Source organism: Ranitomeya imitator, chromosome 2, assembly GCF_032444005.1.
Source record: "Ranitomeya imitator isolate aRanImi1 chromosome 2, aRanImi1.pri, whole genome shotgun sequence".
NCBI lineage: Eukaryota > Metazoa > Chordata > Amphibia > Anura > Dendrobatidae > Ranitomeya > Ranitomeya imitator.
The window spans coordinates 432,704,287-432,727,442 of NC_091283.1; positions in this window are offsets into that span (position 1 = coordinate 432,704,287).

The following is a 23,156-nucleotide window of genomic DNA, read 5'->3' on the forward strand; positions in this document are numbered from 1 at the left end:
GGTGTCAAAATTTGCACCTAGGTACTGGGCGCAGATTCCTGAGCGTTGTTATTTGCTGTACAGGAGTCTGCGCTCTTGTGTTATCCCTTGGCAATACCCTGTTAGTGCAGGCCGTCTCATGACCTCATTTCATGTTGGCCGGTGCGGTTAACGATGGCCATAAATCCCAGACCCACAGTGGCTTTTCCTAAAGTCACACTGCGGTGCTGGGATTCGTGGCCTTGTGCAGTAAATATGTTCGCCGCTCACACATGTCCTTACACCTGCTTCAGACTGGGCGGCCTCAGCTGATCCCTTATCGCATGCCGCGGCCATGAGGCCGCACAGTCAGAAGAAGGCGGAAGGAGGGGAGTGAAAACAGGGGAACATATGCACTGCTCGTGCCCATCAATCACACCCTCGCAGTCAAAATATATGAGACAACGGGGGGCGTTGTGTCGGGCAGGGGGGACGCACAGGCACAGCCAGCCAACCAATGATGTCAGGAGACGGGCAGCGCTAACAATGGGGGTGCTGCGTGTCATTACAAAGGAAAGTCACACCTCAGGGACATTGTAATGGTCTCTAATGAGACACATTTTGTACGTGTTGAGTTCCACGTGGGCAAGGAGAAAAAGTCAGCCACCTCGTACAAATGCAGCAGTACTGCTGTACAAGGTGGCTGATATACATAGAAACACCTGTGGGTGGGGGGCAGGCTCCCTTCAATTTCAGTTCATGTGCCTGCGTGGCGTTTGCAGGTCACGTTGCAAGCTACACAGCAGGGGAACAGCTGGCGTTGCTGAACCCCACTAACACATTGGCTGGTGTTTTTCTCTGTGCAGCTAGCATGTCCGGGCAGAAACTGGCGTTGTTTGAGCCCAGGGTCAGCAGGAGGAGGAGAGGAGCAAAGTGTAGGCCGAAGCCTGCACTGGTGGCAGCTTTTGGTCGGTTGTGCCAGCGTGGCTTGTGCTGGACACGATGCCGGATACACAGCGGGGGAACAGCAGGCGGTGCTGAACCCCACTAACACATTGGCTGGTGTTTTTCTCTGTGCAGCTAGCATGTCCGGGCAGAAACTGGCGTTGTTTGAGCCCAGGGTCAGCAGGAGGAGGAGAGGAGCAAAGTGTAGGCCGAAGCCTGCACTGGTGGCAGCTTTTGTTCTGTTGTGCCAGCGTGGCTTGTGCTGGACACGTTGCCGACTACACAGCAGGGGAACAGCTGGCGGTGCTGAACCCCACTAACACATTGGCTGGTGTTTTTCTCTGTGCAGCTAGCATTTCCGGGCAAAAACTAGCGGTGTTTGAGCCCAGGGTCAGCAGGAGGAGTAGAGGAGCAGAGTGTAGGCCGAAGCCTAGTTGAACCAATTTCAAAGGTTACCTTTAACCCCCCCCTCAGGTGTTGCAAGGTACAAGAGCCACACCTTGAACAGCATTAATGATGCACAAGTCAAAGGTTGCTCTATTTAATTTTGCTCCTTGCACACGCTGAATTAAACACGTACACTATTTAGCCCATTATACTGTCAAACAGTTGTGGAGGCGTGACTTGTCTTTTTAACGAGACGCAGCACAGGTGTCAAAATTTGCACCTAGGTACTGGGCGCAGATTCCTGAGCGTTGTTATTTGCTGTACAGGAGTCTGCGCTCTTGTGTTATCCCTTGGCAATACCCTGTTAGTGCAGGCCGTCTCATGACCTCATTTCATGTTGGCCGGTGCGGTTAACGATGGCCATAAATCCCAGACCCACAGTGGCTTTTCCTAAAGTCACACTGCGGTGCTGGGATTCGTGGCCTTGTGCAGTAAATATGTTCGCCGCTCACACATGTCCTTACACCTGCTTCAGACTGGGCGGCCTCAGCTGATCCCTTATCGCATGCCGCGGCCATGAGGCCGCACAGTCAGAAGAAGGCGGAAGGAGGGGAGTGAAAACAGGGGAACATATGCACTGCTCGTGCCCATCAATCACACCCTCGCAGTCAAAATATATGAGACAACGGGGGGCGTTGTGTCGGGCAGGGGGGACGCACAGGCACAGCCAGCCAACCAATGATGTCAGGAGACGGGCAGCGCTAACAATGGGGGTGCTGCGTGTCATTACAAAGGAAAGTCACACCTCAGGGACATTGTAATGGTCTCTAATGAGACACATTTTGTACGTGTTGAGTTCCACGTGGGCAAGGAGAAAAAGTCAGCCACCTCGTACAAATGCAGCAGTACTGCTGTACAAGGTGGCTGATATACATAGAAACACCTGTGGGTGGGGGGCAGGCTCCCTTCAATTTCAGTTCATGTGCCTGCGTGGCGTTTGCAGGTCACGTTGCAAGCTACACAGCAGGGGAACAGCTGGCGTTGCTGAACCCCACTAACACATTGGCTGGTGTTTTTCTCTGTGCAGCTAGCATGTCCGGGCAGAAACTGGCGTTGTTTGAGCCCAGGGTCAGCAGGAGGAGGAGAGGAGCAAAGTGTAGGCCGAAGCCTGCACTGGTGGCAGCTTTTGGTCGGTTGTGCCAGCGTGGCTTGTGCTGGACACGATGCCGGATACACAGCGGGGGAACAGCAGGCGGTGCTGAACCCCACTAACACATTGGCTGGTGTTTTTCTCTGTGCAGCTAGCATGTCCGGGCAGAAACTGGCGTTGTTTGAGCCCAGGGTCAGCAGGAGGAGGAGAGGAGCAAAGTGTAGGCCGAAGCCTGCACTGGTGGCAGCTTTTGTTCTGTTGTGCCAGCGTGGCTTGTGCTGGACACGTTGCCGACTACACAGCAGGGGAACAGCTGGCGGTGCTGAACCCCACTAACACATTGGCTGGTGTTTTTCTCTGTGCAGCTAGCATTTCCGGGCAAAAACTAGCGGTGTTTGAGCCCAGGGTCAGCAGGAGGAGTAGAGGAGCAGAGTGTAGGCCGAAGCCTAGTTGAACCAATTTCAAAGGTTACCTTTAACCCCCCCCTCAGGTGTTGCAAGGTACAAGAGCCACACCTTGAACAGCATTAATGATGCACAAGTCAAAGGTTGCTCTATTTAATTTTGCTCCTTGCACACGCTGAATTAAACACGTACACTATTTAGCCCATTATACTGTCAAACAGTTGTGGAGGCGTGACTTGTCTTTTTAACGAGACGCAGCACAGGTGTCAAAATTTGCACCTAGGTACTGGGCGCAGATTCCTGAGCGTTGTTATTTGCTGTACAGGAGTCTGCGCTCTTGTGTTATCCCTTGGCAATACCCTGTTAGTGCAGGCCGTCTCATGACCTCATTTCATGTTGGCCGGTGCGGTTAACGATGGCCATAAATCCCAGACCCACAGTGGCTTTTCCTAAAGTCACACTGCGGTGCTGGGATTCGTGGCCTTGTGCAGTAAATATGTTCGCCGCTCACACATGTCCTTACACCTGCTTCAGACTGGGCGGCCTCAGCTGATCCCTTATCGCATGCCGCGGCCATGAGGCCGCACAGTCAGAAGAAGGCGGAAGGAGGGGAGTGAAAACAGGGGAACATATGCACTGCTCGTGCCCATCAATCACACCCTCGCAGTCAAAATATATGAGACAACGGGGGGCGTTGTGTCGGGCAGGGGGGACGCACAGGCACAGCCAGCCAACCAATGATGTCAGGAGACGGGCAGCGCTAACAATGGGGGTGCTGCGTGTCATTACAAAGGAAAGTCACACCTCAGGGACATTGTAATGGTCTCTAATGAGACACATTTTGTACGTGTTGAGTTCCACGTGGGCAAGGAGAAAAAGTCAGCCACCTCGTACAAATGCAGCAGTACTGCTGTACAAGGTGGCTGATATACATAGAAACACCTGTGGGTGGGGGGCAGGCTCCCTTCAATTTCAGTTCATGTGCCTGCGTGGCGTTTGCAGGTCACGTTGCAAGCTACACAGCAGGGGAACAGCTGGCGTTGCTGAACCCCACTAACACATTGGCTGGTGTTTTTCTCTGTGCAGCTAGCATGTCCGGGCAGAAACTGGCGTTGTTTGAGCCCAGGGTCAGCAGGAGGAGGAGAGGAGCAAAGTGTAGGCCGAAGCCTGCACTGGTGGCAGCTTTTGGTCGGTTGTGCCAGCGTGGCTTGTGCTGGACACGATGCCGGATACACAGCGGGGGAACAGCAGGCGGTGCTGAACCCCACTAACACATTGGCTGGTGTTTTTCTCTGTGCAGCTAGCATGTCCGGGCAGAAACTGGCGTTGTTTGAGCCCAGGGTCAGCAGGAGGAGGAGAGGAGCAAAGTGTAGGCCGAAGCCTGCACTGGTGGCAGCTTTTGTTCTGTTGTGCCAGCGTGGCTTGTGCTGGACACGTTGCCGACTACACAGCAGGGGAACAGCTGGCGGTGCTGAACCCCACTAACACATTGGCTGGTGTTTTTCTCTGTGCAGCTAGCATTTCCGGGCAAAAACTAGCGGTGTTTGAGCCCAGGGTCAGCAGGAGGAGTAGAGGAGCAGAGTGTAGGCCGAAGCCTAGTTGAACCAATTTCAAAGGTTACCTTTAACCCCCCCCTCAGGTGTTGCAAGGTACAAGAGCCACACCTTGAACAGCATTAATGATGCACAAGTCAAAGGTTGCTCTATTTAATTTTGCTCCTTGCACACGCTGAATTAAACACGTACACTATTTAGCCCATTATACTGTCAAACAGTTGTGGAGGCGTGACTTGTCTTTTTAACGAGACGCAGCACAGGTGTCAAAATTTGCACCTAGGTACTGGGCGCAGATTCCTGAGCGTTGTTATTTGCTGTACAGGAGTCTGCGCTCTTGTGTTATCCCTTGGCAATACCCTGTTAGTGCAGGCCGTCTCATGACCTCATTTCATGTTGGCCGGTGCGGTTAACGATGGCCATAAATCCCAGACCCACAGTGGCTTTTCCTAAAGTCACACTGCGGTGCTGGGATTCGTGGCCTTGTGCAGTAAATATGTTCGCCGCTCACACATGTCCTTACACCTGCTTCAGACTGGGCGGCCTCAGCTGATCCCTTATCGCATGCCGCGGCCATGAGGCCGCACAGTCAGAAGAAGGCGGAAGGAGGGGAGTGAAAACAGGGGAACATATGCACTGCTCGTGCCCATCAATCACACCCTCGCAGTCAAAATATATGAGACAACGGGGGGCGTTGTGTCGGGCAGGGGGGACGCACAGGCACAGCCAGCCAACCAATGATGTCAGGAGACGGGCAGCGCTAACAATGGGGGTGCTGCGTGTCATTACAAAGGAAAGTCACACCTCAGGGACATTGTAATGGTCTCTAATGAGACACATTTTGTACGTGTTGAGTTCCACGTGGGCAAGGAGAAAAAGTCAGCCACCTCGTACAAATGCAGCAGTACTGCTGTACAAGGTGGCTGATATACATAGAAACACCTGTGGGTGGGGGGCAGGCTCCCTTCAATTTCAGTTCATGTGCCTGCGTGGCGTTTGCAGGTCACGTTGCAAGCTACACAGCAGGGGAACAGCTGGCGTTGCTGAACCCCACTAACACATTGGCTGGTGTTTTTCTCTGTGCAGCTAGCATGTCCGGGCAGAAACTGGCGTTGTTTGAGCCCAGGGTCAGCAGGAGGAGGAGAGGAGCAAAGTGTAGGCCGAAGCCTGCACTGGTGGCAGCTTTTGGTCGGTTGTGCCAGCGTGGCTTGTGCTGGACACGATGCCGGATACACAGCGGGGGAACAGCAGGCGGTGCTGAACCCCACTAACACATTGGCTGGTGTTTTTCTCTGTGCAGCTAGCATGTCCGGGCAGAAACTGGCGTTGTTTGAGCCCAGGGTCAGCAGGAGGAGGAGAGGAGCAAAGTGTAGGCCGAAGCCTGCACTGGTGGCAGCTTTTGTTCTGTTGTGCCAGCGTGGCTTGTGCTGGACACGTTGCCGACTACACAGCAGGGGAACAGCTGGCGGTGCTGAACCCCACTAACACATTGGCTGGTGTTTTTCTCTGTGCAGCTAGCATTTCCGGGCAAAAACTAGCGGTGTTTGAGCCCAGGGTCAGCAGGAGGAGTAGAGGAGCAGAGTGTAGGCCGAAGCCTAGTTGAACCAATTTCAAAGGTTACCTTTAACCCCCCCCTCAGGTGTTGCAAGGTACAAGAGCCACACCTTGAACAGCATTAATGATGCACAAGTCAAAGGTTGCTCTATTTAATTTTGCTCCTTGCACACGCTGAATTAAACACGTACACTATTTAGCCCATTATACTGTCAAACAGTTGTGGAGGCGTGACTTGTCTTTTTAACGAGACGCAGCACAGGTGTCAAAATTTGCACCTAGGTACTGGGCGCAGATTCCTGAGCGTTGTTATTTGCTGTACAGGAGTCTGCGCTCTTGTGTTATCCCTTGGCAATACCCTGTTAGTGCAGGCCGTCTCATGACCTCATTTCATGTTGGCCGGTGCGGTTAACGATGGCCATAAATCCCAGACCCACAGTGGCTTTTCCTAAAGTCACACTGCGGTGCTGGGATTCGTGGCCTTGTGCAGTAAATATGTTCGCCGCTCACACATGTCCTTACACCTGCTTCAGACTGGGCGGCCTCAGCTGATCCCTTATCGCATGCCGCGGCCATGAGGCCGCACAGTCAGAAGAAGGCGGAAGGAGGGGAGTGAAAACAGGGGAACATATGCACTGCTCGTGCCCATCAATCACACCCTCGCAGTCAAAATATATGAGACAACGGGGGGCGTTGTGTCGGGCAGGGGGGACGCACAGGCACAGCCAGCCAACCAATGATGTCAGGAGACGGGCAGCGCTAACAATGGGGGTGCTGCGTGTCATTACAAAGGAAAGTCACACCTCAGGGACATTGTAATGGTCTCTAATGAGACACATTTTGTACGTGTTGAGTTCCACGTGGGCAAGGAGAAAAAGTCAGCCACCTCGTACAAATGCAGCAGTACTGCTGTACAAGGTGGCTGATATACATAGAAACACCTGTGGGTGGGGGGCAGGCTCCCTTCAATTTCAGTTCATGTGCCTGCGTGGCGTTTGCAGGTCACGTTGCAAGCTACACAGCAGGGGAACAGCTGGCGTTGCTGAACCCCACTAACACATTGGCTGGTGTTTTTCTCTGTGCAGCTAGCATGTCCGGGCAGAAACTGGCGTTGTTTGAGCCCAGGGTCAGCAGGAGGAGGAGAGGAGCAAAGTGTAGGCCGAAGCCTGCACTGGTGGCAGCTTTTGGTCGGTTGTGCCAGCGTGGCTTGTGCTGGACACGATGCCGGATACACAGCGGGGGAACAGCAGGCGGTGCTGAACCCCACTAACACATTGGCTGGTGTTTTTCTCTGTGCAGCTAGCATGTCCGGGCAGAAACTGGCGTTGTTTGAGCCCAGGGTCAGCAGGAGGAGGAGAGGAGCAAAGTGTAGGCCGAAGCCTGCACTGGTGGCAGCTTTTGTTCTGTTGTGCCAGCGTGGCTTGTGCTGGACACGTTGCCGACTACACAGCAGGGGAACAGCTGGCGGTGCTGAACCCCACTAACACATTGGCTGGTGTTTTTCTCTGTGCAGCTAGCATTTCCGGGCAAAAACTAGCGGTGTTTGAGCCCAGGGTCAGCAGGAGGAGTAGAGGAGCAGAGTGTAGGCCGAAGCCTAGTTGAACCAATTTCAAAGGTTACCTTTAACCCCCCCCCTCAGGTGTTGCAAGGTACAAGAGCCACACCTTGAACAGCATTAATGATGCACAAGTCAAAGGTTGCTCTATTTAATTTTGCTCCTTGCACACGCTGAATTAAACACGTACACTATTTAGCCCATTATACTGTCAAACAGTTGTGGAGGCGTGACTTGTCTTTTTAACGAGACGCAGCACAGGTGTCAAAATTTGCACCTAGGTACTGGGCGCAGATTCCTGAGCGTTGTTATTTGCTGTACAGGAGTCTGCGCTCTTGTGTTATCCCTTGGCAATACCCTGTTAGTGCAGCCCGTCTCATGACCTCATTTCATGTTGGCCGGTGCGGTTAACGATGGCCATAAATCCCAGACCCACAGTGGCTTTTCCTAAAGTCACACTGCGGTGCTGGGATTCGTGGCCTTGTGCAGTAAATATGTTCGCCGCTCACACATGTCCTTACACCTGCTTCAGACTGGGCGGCCTCAGCTGATCCCTTATCGCATGCCGCGGCCATGAGGCCGCACAGTCAGAAGAAGGCGGAAGGAGGGGAGTGAAAACAGGGGAACATATGCACTGCTCGTGCCCATCAATCACACCCTCGCAGTCAAAATATATGAGACAACGGGGGGCGTTGTGTCGGGCAGGGGGGACGCACAGGCACAGCCAGCCAACCAATGATGTCAGGAGACGGGCAGCGCTAACAATGGGGGTGCTGCGTGTCATTACAAAGGAAAGTCACACCTCAGGGACATTGTAATGGTCTCTAATGAGACACATTTTGTACGTGTTGAGTTCCACGTGGGCAAGGAGAAAAAGTCAGCCACCTCGTACAAATGCAGCAGTACTGCTGTACAAGGTGGCTGATATACATAGAAACACCTGTGGGTGGGGGGCAGGCTCCCTTCAATTTCAGTTCATGTGCCTGCGTGGCGTTTGCAGGTCACGTTGCAAGCTACACAGCAGGGGAACAGCTGGCGTTGCTGAACCCCACTAACACATTGGCTGGTGTTTTTCTCTGTGCAGCTAGCATGTCCGGGCAGAAACTGGCGTTGTTTGAGCCCAGGGTCAGCAGGAGGAGGAGAGGAGCAAAGTGTAGGCCGAAGCCTGCACTGGTGGCAGCTTTTGTTCTGTTGTGCCAGCGTGGCTTGTGCTGGACACGTTGCCGACTACACAGCAGGGGAACAGCTGGCGGTGCTGAACCCCACTAACACATTGGCTGGTGTTTTTCTCTGTGCAGCTAGCATTTCCGGGCAAAAACTAGCGGTGTTTGAGCCCAGGGTCAGCAGGAGGAGTAGAGGAGCAGAGTGTAGGCCGAAGCCTAGTTGAACCAATTTCAAAGGTTACCTTTAACCCCCCCCTCAGGTGTTGCAAGGTACAAGAGCCACACCTTGTGCAGCATTAATGCTGCACAAGTAAAAGGTTGCTCTATTTGTTTTGCTCCTTGCACACGCTGACTAAAACACGTACACTATTTAGCCCATTATACTGTCAAACAGTTGTGGAGGCGTGACTTGTCTTTTTAACGAGACGCAGCACAGGTGTCAAAATTTGCACCTAGGTACTGGGCGCAGATTCCTGAGCGTTGTTATTTGCTGTACAGGAGTCTGCGCTATTGTGATCCCTTGGCCATGCGCTGTGAGCGCTTCCTGTCTTCTGACCTCATTTCATGTCGGCCGTTGCGGTTAGCGATGGACATGAATCCCAGACCCACAGTGTGTTTTCAAAAAATCACACTGCGTGGCTGGGATTCGTGGCCTTGTGCAGTAAATAGGTTTGCCGCTTACACATGTCCTTACACCTGCTCCAGACTGGGCGGCCTCAGCTGATCCCTTATCGCCTACCACGGCCAGGAGGCCGCACAGTCTGAAGAAGGCGGAAGGAGATGAGTTAAGACAGGCGAACATATGCACTGCTCGTGCCCATAAACCACACCCTCGCTGACAAAATAAATATGACAACGAGGGGCGTTGTTTCTAGCAGGGCGGATGCACAGGCGCAGCCAGCTAACCATGATGACAAAAGACGGGAAACGCTACCAAGGGGGGTGCTGCGTATCATTACAAAGGAAAGTCACACCTCAGGGACAGTGGAATGGTCTCAATGAGACACATTTTGTACGTGTTGAGTTCCACGTGGGCAAGGAGAAAAAGTCAGCCACCTTGTACAAATGCAGCAGTACTGCTGTACTAGGTGGCTGTTATACATAGAAACACCTGGGGGGGTGGGGCCAGGTTCCCTTTTAATTTCAGTTCCTGTGCCTGCATGGCGTTTGCAGGTCACGTTGCCGGCTACACAGCAGGGGAACAGCTGGCGTTGCTGAACCCCACTAACACATTGGCTGGTGTTTTTCTCTGTGCAGCTAGCACTTCCGGGCAAAAACTAGCGGTGTTTGAGCCCAGGGTCAGCAGGAGGAGGAGAGGAGCAGAGTGTAGGCCGAAGCCTGCACTGGTGGCAGCTTTTGTTCTGTTGTGCCAGCGTGGCTTGTGCTGGACACGTTGCCGACTACACAGCAGGGGAACAGCTGGCGGTGCTGAACCCCACTGACACATCACCTAGTGTTTTTTTCTGTGTAGACAACACTTCCAGGTGGCAACTGACAGTGTTGAAACCCAGGGAATCAAAGAGGAGCAGAGTGTAGGCCGAAGCCTGCAGTGGAGCAAGTTGAAAGGGAACCTTTAACCCCCCCCCCCAGGCATTTGTTGCTGAAAGAGCCATCTTGTACAGCAGTAATACTGCACATGGAAAATGGTGGCTCCGAAAATTATGCTCCTTGCAAACGCTGAAGTACACACTCATATAATGTGTCCCCTCACACCGTCAAACCATCCCGGAAGTGGGACTTTCCTTTGTAATGTGACACAGCACAGCCGTCATTCCAACCCCCTTGGTGCCGGGCACCACCTCCTCAACGTTGTTTGGTTCTGTCACGGAGCCCGCACTGTAATGTTATCCCTTGGCCATGCACAGTTAGCGGTGCCCGTCTTCTGACATCATGTAGGTGTCAGGCTGGCAGTGCCTGTGCGTCCAAGCGGCCCGAGATCCAACCTTGCAGTGTCATCTAATGTAGTCCCACTGCGGGCCAGGGATCCATGGGCATGCGCAGTGCATATCATCGCCTCTCACTCACCTCCTTCCTGCTTCTTCAGACTGTGCGGCGTCACGGCCGTGGCATGCTATTAGGGATCAGCTGACGCCGCCTAGTCTGAAGAAGCGTGAAGAAGGGGAGTGAGAGGCTAGTATATGCACTGCGCATGGCCATGGATACCAGGCCCACTGTGGGATCACATTAGACGACACTGCGAGGTGTGATTTCGGGCAGCGTGGACGCACAGGCGCAGCCAGGACGACAACAAATGATGTCAGAGGACGGGCAGCGCAAACTGTGCATGGCCAAGGGATAACATAACAGCGCAGGGTCCATGACGGAATCAAACAACGCTAAGGAGGCAGCGCACGGTGCCAAGGGGGTAGCAATGACGGCTGTGCTGCGTCACATTACAAAGGAAAGTCCCACCTCCAGGACGGTTGGACGGTGTGAGGGGACACATTACATGAGTGTGTAGTTCAGCGTTTGCAAGGAGCATAATTTCAAGAGCGACCTTTCCCTTGTGCAGTATTAGTGCTGCACATGGTGGCTCTTTCAGTAACAAACGCCTAGGGGGGGGGGGGGACAGGTCCCCTTACATTTTAGTTGTGCCAGCGTGGCGGTCGCATGACACGTTGCCGGATACACAGCTGGGGATCAGCTGACGTTACTGAACCCCAATAACAGAGGAGCGACTGTTGACTGTGCACACAGCACTTCCAGGCACCAACTGGCGGTGTTAGAGCCCAGGGACAGCAGGAGGAGCAGATTGGAGGTATTGCCGCACACACAGCTGGGGATCAGCTGACGTTACTGAACCCCAATAACAGAGGAGCGACTGTTGACTGTGCACACAGCACTTCCAGGCACCAACTGGCGGTGTTAGAGCCCAGGGACAGCAGGAGGAGCAGATTGGAGGTATTGCCGCACACACAGCTGGGGATCAGCTGACGTTACTGAACCCCAATAACAGAGGAGCGACTGTTGACTGTGCACACAGCACTTCCAGGCACCAACTGGCGGTGTTAGAGCCCAGGGACAGCAGGAGGAGCAGAGGAACAGAGTGTAGGCCGAAGCCTGATTGGAGCAAGTTGAAAGGAAACCTTTAACCCCCCCCCCCAAGACGTTTGTAGCTGAAAGAGCCATGTTGTGCAGCACTAAGGATGCAAAAGGAAAAGGTTGCTCTTTTAATTATGCTCCTTGCAAACACCGAAGTAAACACTAAAAATGTGTCCCTTTATACCGTTAAACCGTTCCGGAGGTGCGAATTTCCTTCGTAATGGGACACAGCACAGCTGTCATTCCTATCCCCTTGATGCCGTGCGCTGCCTCCTCAGCGTTGTTTTAAGCTGCCACGGAGCCTGCGCTGTTCTGTTAGCCCTTGGCCATGCCCAATTAGCGCTGCCTGTCTTCTGACATAATTTGGTGTCAGGCTGTCAGTGCCTGTGCGTCCACGCTGCTCCAGATCCCACCTCGCAGTCTCATCTAACGTAATCCCACTGCGGGCCTTGGAACCATGGGCATGCACAGTGCATAACCTCGACTCTCACTCCCCTCCTTCCCTCTTCTTCAGACTGTGCGGTGTCACGGCCGTGGCATGCTAGGGATCAGCTGACGGCGCACAGTCTAAAGAAGGCGGAGGGAAATGAGCGAGAGCCCGAGGGGAAGATATGCACTGCGCATGCCCATGGATCCCAGGCCCGCAGTGTGACTCAATCAGAAGACACTGCGAGGCGGGATCTCGGGCACCGCGGCCGCACAGGCGCAGCCAGCCTGACACCAAATTATGTCAGAAGACAGGCAGCGCAAATAGGGCATGCCCAAGGGATAACAGAACAGCGCAGGCTCCGTGACAGCTTAAAACAACGCTGAGGAGGCAGCGCATGGCACCAAGGGGGTAGGAATGACGGCTGTGCTGCGTCACATTACGAAGGAAAGTCCCAGCTCCGGGACGGTATAACGGTATCAGTGAACACATTTTATAAGTGTTAAGTTCTGCGTGTGCAAAGAGCTAAAAAAAAAGAGCTACCTTTTCCTTGTGCAGCATTACTGCTGCACAAGATGGCTCTTTCAGTAACAAACGACGGGGGGGGGGGGGGACAGGTTCCCTTACATTTAGGTTGTTGTGCCAGCGTGGCGGTCGCAGGACACATTGCCGGCTACACAGCTGGGGATCAGCTGACGTTACTGAAACCCAATAACACTGGGTCGTATGTTTTTACTGTGCAGCCTGCACTTCTGAGCCGCAACTGGCGGTGTTGGAGCCCAGGAATAGCAGTTCAGGTGGTAGAAAGATGAACACAGCAGGAGACCTGGATGACACCCAATTACTTAATCAGGCAGAGGAGTGGCAAATTCCTGCGAGATCCAGGCCTGGTTCATTTTCAGGAAAGTAAGCCGGTCAACGTTATCGGAGGATAGTCGCATGCGACGGTCTGTTAGTACACCACCTGCGGCACTAAAGACACGTTCCGATAAGACACTAGCCGCAGGGCAAGCCAGCACCTCCAATGCATACTGGCTTAGCTCTGGCCATGTATCCAGCTTAGAGACCCAAAACTTGAACGGGGAAGAGCCGTCTGGGAGTACAGTAAGAGGGCAAGCCATGTAGTCTGTCACCATCTGACGGAACCGTTGCCTCCTGCTGACTGGAGCCGCCGGTGATGGTGTAGACATTTGGGGCGGGCACACAAAAGTGTGCCAGAGTTGTGCCATACTGGGCTTGCCTTGGGCAGAGGCACTGCTTCTGCTCCCTCTTTGGGCAGAGCCTCCCCCACTGCCTCGACGCACTAAGCTGCTTTGTAAAGCACTAGCAGCACTCCTCTCAGTTGGACAGGAGAAGATGATGGAATTCACCAGTGTGTCGTGGTACTCCCGCAATTTACGCTCCCGGGTCAACGCAGGGATGAGGTTTTGGACGTTGTCCCGGTAGCGAGGATCGAGGAGGGTGAACACCCAATAATCAGGCATGTTGAGAATGTGGTCGATGCGGCGGTCGTTTCTCAGGCACTGCAGCATGAAATCCACCATGTGCTGCAGAGTGCCAACCGGCCCAGAAACGCTGTCCCCTGCTTGAGACATGATCTCTGCCCGCTCGTCATCACCCCACCCTCGCTGTACACACTGACCACTGGACAATTGTGTCGCTCCCTCCTCTGGACGGAGCTCTTCCTCCTCCATTGACTCCTCCTCATCCTCCTCACAAATTGGCCCCTGCGTACCCCTTTGTGAGGAACCACGTGGCGCTGACTCTCCAGAAGCTGATGGAAAAGGTGACTCCTCATCCTCCACCTCTTCCACCACATCATCCCTTAACCCTTGCAAAGTTTGCTGAAGCAGGCAGATAAGGGGGACAGTCATGCTGACTAGTGCATCATCTGCACTTGCCATCCGCGTGGAATAATCAAAAGGACGCAAAACCTGGCAGACGTCCTTCATAGTGGCCCACTCTGTGGTTGTGAAGTCTGATCGGCGCTGACTGCGACTTCTTTGCGCCTGATGCAGCTGGTACTCCATAACTGCTTGCTGCTGCTCACACAACCGCTCCAACATATGTAACGTGGAATTCCACCGGGTAGGTAGGTCACATATGATGCGGTGTTCCGGAAGGCGGAATCGGCGCTGCAGAGCAGCAATGCGGGATCTGGCCAAGCTGGAACACCGCAAGTGAGCACACTCTAGGCGGACCTTGTGCAGCAGGGCATCAAGATCCGGATAGTCCCTCAGAAAACTCTGCACAACCAAATTGAGCACATGTGCCAGACATGGGATGTGAGTGAGGTTGCCAAGGGCCAAAGCTGCCACCAGATTTCGGCCATTGTCACACACTACCATGCCTGGCTGGAGATTCGCTGGCAGTAACCACACATCGCTCTCCTGCTTTATAGCATTCCAGAGCTCCTGCGCTGTGTGGCTTCGATGCCCCAATGAAACTAGTTTCAAGACGGCCTGCTGACGTTTGGCCACGGCTGTGCTCATGTCGGTCATAGGTAAACGTTCACGGGTCCATGTGGGGGTGGACTGTGACGGATCCTGCAGAGAGGAATCAGAGGAACTGGTGTAAGAGGAGGAGTCGATGCGTACAGACTGGATTCCTGCAATCCTTGGAGTGGGCAGGACACGTCCTGCGCCACTCGCACGATCTGTACCTGGCTCAACAACATTAACCCAATGGGCAGTGAGGGAAACATATCGCCCCTGTCCATGCTGACTGGTCCACGCATCGGTGGTGAGGTGGACCTTGCTACTGACGGCGTTCAGTAGCGCATGTTTTATGTTTGCCTCAACATGCCTGTGCAGGGCAGGGACAGCCTGCCTGCTGAAGTAAAAGCGGCTGGGCACCTTGTACTGTGGGACTGCCAATGCCATCAAGTCACGGAAGCTGTCAGTCTCCACCAGCCTGAACGAGAGCATTTCCAGGGACAACAGTTTGGCAATGCCTGCATTCAGAGCCTGTGCTCGGGGGTGGTTGGCCGAGAATGCCCGCCTTTTCTCCCATGCCTGTACTACCGATGGCTGTAGAGTAGACTGGGAGTGTGAGGATGACTGGGAAGGTGGTGCTGTGGGTGGAATTACACAAGGTCTCTGGGAGGAAGCCAAACCAGCTGTGCGTGAGCTGGAGGAAGAGGCAACACGAGCTGAAGAGGTGGTAGCTGCCGCTGTTGGTTGGCCTACATCTTCAGTGTGTTTCTGTAACTCCACCGCGTGCCTGGTCCGCACATGTTTCCACATATTTGTGGTATTGAGGTTGCTGACATTTTTCCCTCTTTTTACTTTATGATGACACAGCTTGCATTTGACAAAACAAATGTCATCTGCAACTGTGTCAAAAAAGGACCAGGCACTGCAAGTCTTGGGAGCGCCCTTTTTGGCTTTGGAAAGAGACAGGCTCCTAACGGGTGCCAAAGTGGAGGCTACAGGCTCCGCAGTCTTCCCCCTCCCTCTCCCTCTTTGGCCCGTAAGAGGAAGCTCTTCCTCTGAGCTGCTCCCACCACCTTCCTGTTCCTCACGCCACGATGGGTCAAGGACCTCATCATCTCCACTACCCTCTGCCACCAACTGCTCCTCCTGGGTAGTCTCAGCAGCACAGTACGCACGAGAAAGCGGCACCTGAGTTTCATCATCAGATGCGTACTGCGCTGTGGTCACCGGAGGCACTGGCCCACCTGCCTCTTCAGAGTCAGAGAGAAAAAGGTGTTGGGCATCACTGCACACTGCCTCTTCTTCCATTTCTCCAATGCTGCTTGGCTGGCCCCCTGTTTCCAAGCCAAGAGATTCAGAGAACAGAAGTAGAGACGGCTCCTGTCCTGGGCTCTCTGACTGCCTGGCCAATTTGGCAGGTGGTGAAGAGACAGATGGCTGCTCTCCAGTGCTCTGTGCCTGAGAGGATGTGGCACTAACTGAAGTCGATGCCGAGGCGTTAGCTGCCATCCACCCGACAACGGCTTCAATTTGGTCTTCACGCAGCAGCGGTGCACGGCGCTCTCCGACAAAGCTGCGCATGAAGGACTGTTCCCTGCTGAAACTGAGTGACGACGAGTCACCGGCGCCCGCAGCAGGCACAGAATCACCACGTCCTCTCCCTGCTCCTCTCCCTGCTCCGCGCCCACGCCCACGTGCCTTACTCCCTGCCCTCTTCATCTTGGTTGACAGATAAAGATAAGCAGAAAAGTACTAAGGCCTTAGTGTGCTTATTCCTGTAATGCTCCTCCTAACAGGTGTAAGAAACACTAATGTTGTAAATTGTGGACTAAACTTTATTATTTTTCAAATGTGGCCTACACAAGTGTAAGTTGTGTTTGGTGAACTTAACCTTTTTTTTGGTGCAGATCGGGCTACAGAGCTAGTTTAAATCACACGGAGACCGTGCAGACAGCCGTAAACGGCGCTGCAAGGCCAAGAAACCCTCCTCTCGGTTATCCTATATAGTGTTTTTCCACTATTTAGCTGGATACGAGTGGAAAGACACTAATAGGAATTTTTTTTTTCAAATTTTAAACTGGCTGCACTATTTGAAAAAAAGGAAATTGTTTTTCAAGGTATGAGGCAGTAACGCACCCTGAGCTGAATCCAACCGGCTATGGCTGCACACAGACTACAGGGCGAGCTGCGCTCACACAGAGACCGTGCAGACAGCCGTAAACGGCGCTGCAAGGCCAAAAAACCCTCCTCTAGGTTATCCTATATAGTGTTTTTCCACTATTTAGCTGGATACGAGTGGAAAGACACTAATAGGAATTTTTTTTTTCAAATTTTAAACAGGCTGCACTATTTGAAAAAAAGGAAAATTTTTCTCAAGGTATGAGCCAGTAACGAACCCTGAGCTGAATCCAACCGGCTATGGCTGCACACAGACTACAGGGCGAGCTGGGCTCACACGGAGACCGTGCAGACAGCCGTAAACGGCGCTGCAAGGCCAAAAAACCCTCCTCTCGGTTATCCTATATAGTGTTTTTCCACTATTTAGCTGGATACGAGTGGAAAGACACTAATAGGAATTTTTTTTTTCAGATTTTAAACAGGCTGCACTATTTGAAAAAAAGGAAAATTTTTCTCAAGGTATGAGCCAGTAACGAACCCTGAGCTGAATCCAACCGGCTATGGCTGCACACAGACTACAGGGCGAGCTGGGCTCACACGGAGACCGTGCAGACAGCCGTAAACGGCGCTGCAAGGCCAAAAAACCCTCCTCTCGGTTATCCTATATAGTGTTTTTCCACTATTTAGCTGGATACGAGTGGAAAGACACTAATAGGAATTTTTTTTTTCAAATTTTAAACAGGCTGCACTATTTGAAAAAAAGGAAAATTTTTCTCAAGGTATGAGCCAGTAACGAACCCTGAGCTGAATCCAACCGGCTATGGCTGCACACAGACTACAGGGCGAGCTGGGCTCACACGGAGACCGTGCAGACAGCCGTAAACGGCGCTGCAAGGCCCAAAAACCCCCCTCTAGGTTATCCTATGTAGTGTTTTTCCACAATAGAGCTGGAGACTGGTGGAAAAACACTAATAGGAAATTTGAGAAAAAATGTGCAGCAGGCTGCACTAAGAGCAAAAAAGAACAACTGTGTGAGGCAGTGTGAACCCCCCCTGAGCTGAATACAACCGGGTATATGGCTGCACACAGACTACAGAGTGAGCTGCACACACACACACACACAGAGACCTTGCAGAACGCTGTTAAAACAGCGCTGCAAGGCAAGAGCAAGGTGAACAGTGAAGAACACACAGCGTTTTGCTAAATTAGCCTTTGGAAAGGAAAATAAAGCAATTAGCTAGCTCGACTGGCCCTCAGTTAGAACACAGCGTCCTGTCCCTAACTGAAATCACAGCAGAGTGAGCGCAAAATGGCGGCAGCGCTTTTTTATAGTGCAGAGTGACATCATTTCAGCAGCCAATCCCAGCCTTGCCAGTACTTACATGCCCACCATGCTAAACAGGATGTGCCCACACTTTCATTCATTCCTCATTGGCTGCTGCGTTCAATTTGAATTCTGGGAACTTCCGATTCCGGTATCCGATACGCGGGAAGTATCGGAATTCAGTATCGGAATTCCGATACCGCAAATATCGGCCGATACCCGATACTTGCGGTATCGGAATGCTCAACACTAATCACAAGTCATATTTTGGACTGTGCACAGATACTTTTCCAAAGCAAATGTTCAAAAATGTTCCATTTGACATGGATATATATTTATAGGGGCTAAAAATCATTTTTACAATTGGGTATCATTGCACATTTTGCAACTTTTGCCTTCGATAGCCTCTGTGCTGCTCTGTTTGCAAAATGGGTTAACTGAGCTCATTGTGATGGTCTGACAGTGAGTATATAACTCTTTTATCTGTTTTTTACTGAGTTCCTGTCAAATAATTTGTGATTAGTGATGAGCAACCATGCTGGGATAAGGTGCTATCTGTGCATGCTCGTGTGCTGACCGAGTGTCTTCGGTGTGCTCGAAAAATATGTTTGAGTCCCCGCAGCTTTATGTCTCATGGCTGTTCGACAGTGTCAACACATGCAGAGATTGTAATGCAAAAAAGAAGATTACCGCGCTGAGGGGCACTTGCAGATGTCCTGGTGATCCTAGGTGTGATGGGCAAAATGGCAAGGGAACTTCCTCCCCGCTGTTTGTTCGTGCCTGGTGTGGGAGTGTCCTCCCCAAAGCTGAAGAACTCACGACCGCTTGCTGCTAAAACCACCGCGGTGTGCCTCAGCCGATTGCACCGCTGTCAGAGTAGCGTGGTGAGCAGGGGGCATGATGGACGAGAGGCGTGGGGCGTGGTTGTGTGGTGACGTCACCTGTCTGTGTGGAACAGACGTGTGTAAAGGCCGACGCGTTTCGAGGGAACCATCCCTCTTTCTCAAGGTTCTCAAGGTTTTTCTGGCACACGTGCTCAGCGCCATTGTGACATATTGGTTCAGTACATGCAGAGATTGCCTGTTTGGTAGGTAATCCCTACATGTGATGCGGCTGTCGAATATTCCTGAGACAGTCAGCTGCGGGGACTCAAACATATTTTTCGAGTACGCTCGGTTAGCGACTGAGCATGCTCAGGTAACACCTTATCCCAGCGTGTTAGCTCATCACTATTTGTGAACACAGATCATATAAAAAGTAAATGCGTCGGTAAACAAAGAGCATGTCAAAAGCAAACTGTACAATATTTTTTAGTAAAACTTTATTGCAAAGGTTATTTGTAGCTCCAAATACATGCATTTATGTAAATTATTTTTTTTTACTGAAAGGTGAATAATCCCTTCAGTACTAGATGAATGTGTGCCCTAACCAAAGCTATCTGCTACTGTGCTAACAAAAATGGAAACCACTGAAGCTAAAAAAAATCCATACTGTGAACACAGCCTTATTCTGGTTTCTAGCACTGTGTTAGCCGGTTGGAAAAAAATTGCTCTCAGTGGGAAAAACAAAATAAAGGTATCATAACTACAAGATTACTATTTTGTTTTTCGCACTGAGCAACCTACTTTTGCAGTGATGCCACCAATTCCTTCTCACAGTGGTCTCATTCTGACATCCGATTTTCACATACGAGTGTTATTTGTGATTTTGTGATGGTCTTTGGGGCCAATCACACGTCCATGATTTTTCGCAGACTGTGCGGTCCCCAGAAATTTGGGCAGAGATGTCCGATTTTGAGGGTATGCAAGTCTGTGAAAAAAATCATAACAGAAAAAAACGGACTGAATTTTTGGGATCACACTTTGATCAGAGTTTGTCCAGCATGGGATCCGAGTGCCGTCCGATTTTCAGGAATTGTGAAAAAGGAGAAGGTGGAGATTTTTTTTTTCTCCACGTACAAGAAAAACGGATGCAACTCGGATCATGCTCTGATCAAAGTGTGATCCCAAAAATATTGATCCATAGGTGGAAAAATCGGGCGTCTGAATGAGGCCTTATGTACAGTTCGGGAGGTGCTGTAGCTTTGTGGTTGGCACTATTTCCCGCAGCTCCATGGTTCCTCTGCAGGCAGAGCAGCACCTGCATGAAGTTTGCATGTTCTCTCCATGTTTGCATGAATTTCCTCGAAGATCTGCAGTTTCCTCCCGCAGAGTGTGTGACCTTGGGTTTAGGGAAATTAGACTGGAGATGGAACAATTGACTGTAGGACAAACCTTGGGGTCATATCAACGACTGATAGTAAATATGTTGGAAGAGTATTATGGATTGCACATTATTAGGAGTACATGTATCACTAGCGTAGACCTGGCAGATGGGACCTTGACAGGTATTAATCTCCCACCTTAGGTTCAGCGCAGGTCCAGCAGCACAATGGCCGCAGTACCGCTAGCCGCAGTGTTCATGCACTGTCCAGTGAGAGTTGTGGGGGATGTTAACTTATCTGCTCCCAGTCTTTTATACATTGAATCCTCTACAGTTTCCCTCCGCTTCAGTAAGCACAACAAACCAAAGTCCCTTTGAACCTAATGAAATCAGAGGACCATCACAATCCTTTTGAAAGGATTTCAGTTTTTGCAGCCTTTTGCCTCTGTTGTCCACAATGCTCTATGCTACATGCTCATATAATGCCTAATTCCTTTTTCTTTCTTTTTTTATTCTTTTTTTTTCTAATGTGAATATCCATTTGGCTGAATTCATCAACCATATGTGAAGTCTTTTGTCATTTGCTTCATTTTTTTTCAATTTCTAAATCCTTTTTAATTATCTCACTCTTTTAGAAAGAAATATTTGGATTGTTTCGCCCTCCCAAAACAAAACTTTTTGGAATCATAAGAGAAAGAAATAGTAGAAATATTCAGTAATACTGTGAATATAAGAGGAAATAATTTGGGTACAAGGACAAAGCCCCCAACGTTACCATTCTGTAGGTACAACAATCTTGTATCAACACTTTTTTCTAAGTGTATTTGTCATTTATTATTTACTAGATGGTGGCCCGATTCTAAGGGTACCGTCACACTATAACATTTCGATCGCTACGACGGTACGATTCGTGACGTTCCAGCGATATCGTTACGATATCGCTGTGTCTGACACGCAGCAGCGATCAGGGATCCTGCTGAGAATCGTATGTCGTAGCAGATCGTTTGGAACTTTCTTTCATCGCTGGATCTCCCGCTGTCATCGCTAGATCGGTGTGTGTGACACCGATCTAGCGATCTAGCGATGCGATCCAGCGATGCGTTCGCTTGTAACCAGGGTAAACATCGGGTAACTAAGCGCAGGACCGCGCTTAGTTACCCGATGTTTACCCTGGTTACAAGCGTTAAACTAAAAAAAAACAAACAGCACATACTTACATTCTGGTGTCCGTCAGGTCCCTTGCCGTCTGCTTCCCGCACTCAGTGACTGCCGGCCGTAAAGTGAAAGCAGAGCACAGCGGCTGTGCTTTCACTTTCACTTTACGGCCGGCAGTCACAGTGCGGGAAGCAGAGACTGCAAGGGACGTGACGGACACCAGATGTAAGTATGTGCTGTTTGTTTTTTTTTTAGTTTAACGCTTGTAACCAGGGTAAACATCGGGTAACTAAGCGCGGTCCTGCGCTTAGTTACCCGATGTTTACCCTGGTTACCCAGGGACCTCGGCATCGTTGGTTGCTGGAGAGCTGTCTGTGTGACAGCTCCCCAGCGACCACACTACGATTTACCTACGATCATGGCCAGGTCGTATCGCTGGTCGTGATCGTAGGTAAATCGTATAGTGTGACGGTACCCTAACTCATCGGGTATTCTAGAATATGCATGTCCACGTAGTATATTGCCCAGTCGCGTAGTATATTGCCCAGCCACGTAGTATATTGACCGGCCATGTAGTATATTGCCCAGTCACGTAGTATATTGCACAGCCACATAGTACATTGCACAGCCACGTAGTATATTGCACAGCCACGTAGTATATTGCCCAGTCACGTAGTATATTGCACAGCCACATAGAATATTGCACAGCCACGTAGTATATTGCACAGCCACGTAGTATATTGCACAGCCACGTAGTATATTGCACAGCCACGTAGTATATTGCCCAGTCACGTAGTATATTGCTCAGCCACGTAGTATATTGCCCAGCCACGTAGTATTTTGCCCAGCCACGTAGTATATTGCCCAGTCACGTAGTATATTGCCCAGCCACGTAGTATATTGCCCAGTCACGTAGTATATTGCCCAGCCACATAGTATATTGCCCAGTCACGTAGTATATTGCCCAGTCACGTAGTATATTGCCCAGCCACGTAGTATATTGCCCAGCCACGTAGTATATTGCCCAGTCACGTAGTATATTGCACAGCCACGTAGTATATTGCACAGCCACGTAGTATATTGCACAGCCACGTAGTATATTGCCCAGTCACGTAGTATATTGCACAGTGACGGAGTATACAGCACAGAGCCATGTAGTATATTGCCCAGCCACGTAGTATATTGCACAGCGACGGAGTATACAGCACAGAGCCATGTAGTATACAGACTTAAAATAAAAAATAAACATATACTCACCCTCCGTTGAAGTCCTGGCCCTGTGTGCGGTGCATGCGGCAGCTTCCGGTCCCAGGGTTGGTATGGGCGCAAGACCTGTGATGACGTCGCGGTCACATGACCGTGACGTCATGGCAGGTCTTTCTCGCAGGACCTGTGATGACATCGCGGTCACATGACCGTGACATCATGGCAGGTCCTTGTCGCATACCATTCTTGCCACCGGAACCTGCCGCTTGCATGGAGCGGTCACCGGAGCGTCGCGAGGAGCGGGAAAGGCACCAGAATGTGAGTATATGATGATTTTTATTTTTTATTATTATTTTTAACATTAGATCTTCTTACTATTGAGGTTGCATAGAGAGCATCAATAGTAAAAAAGTTGGTCACACAGGGTTAATAGTAGCGTTAATGGAGTGCGTTACACCACGGAATAACGCGGTCCATTAGCGCTGCCATTAACCCTGTGTGAGGGCTGACTGGAGGGGAGTAGAGAGCGGGCACTGACTGCGGGGAGGAAGGAGCGGCCATGTTGCCGCCGGACTGCA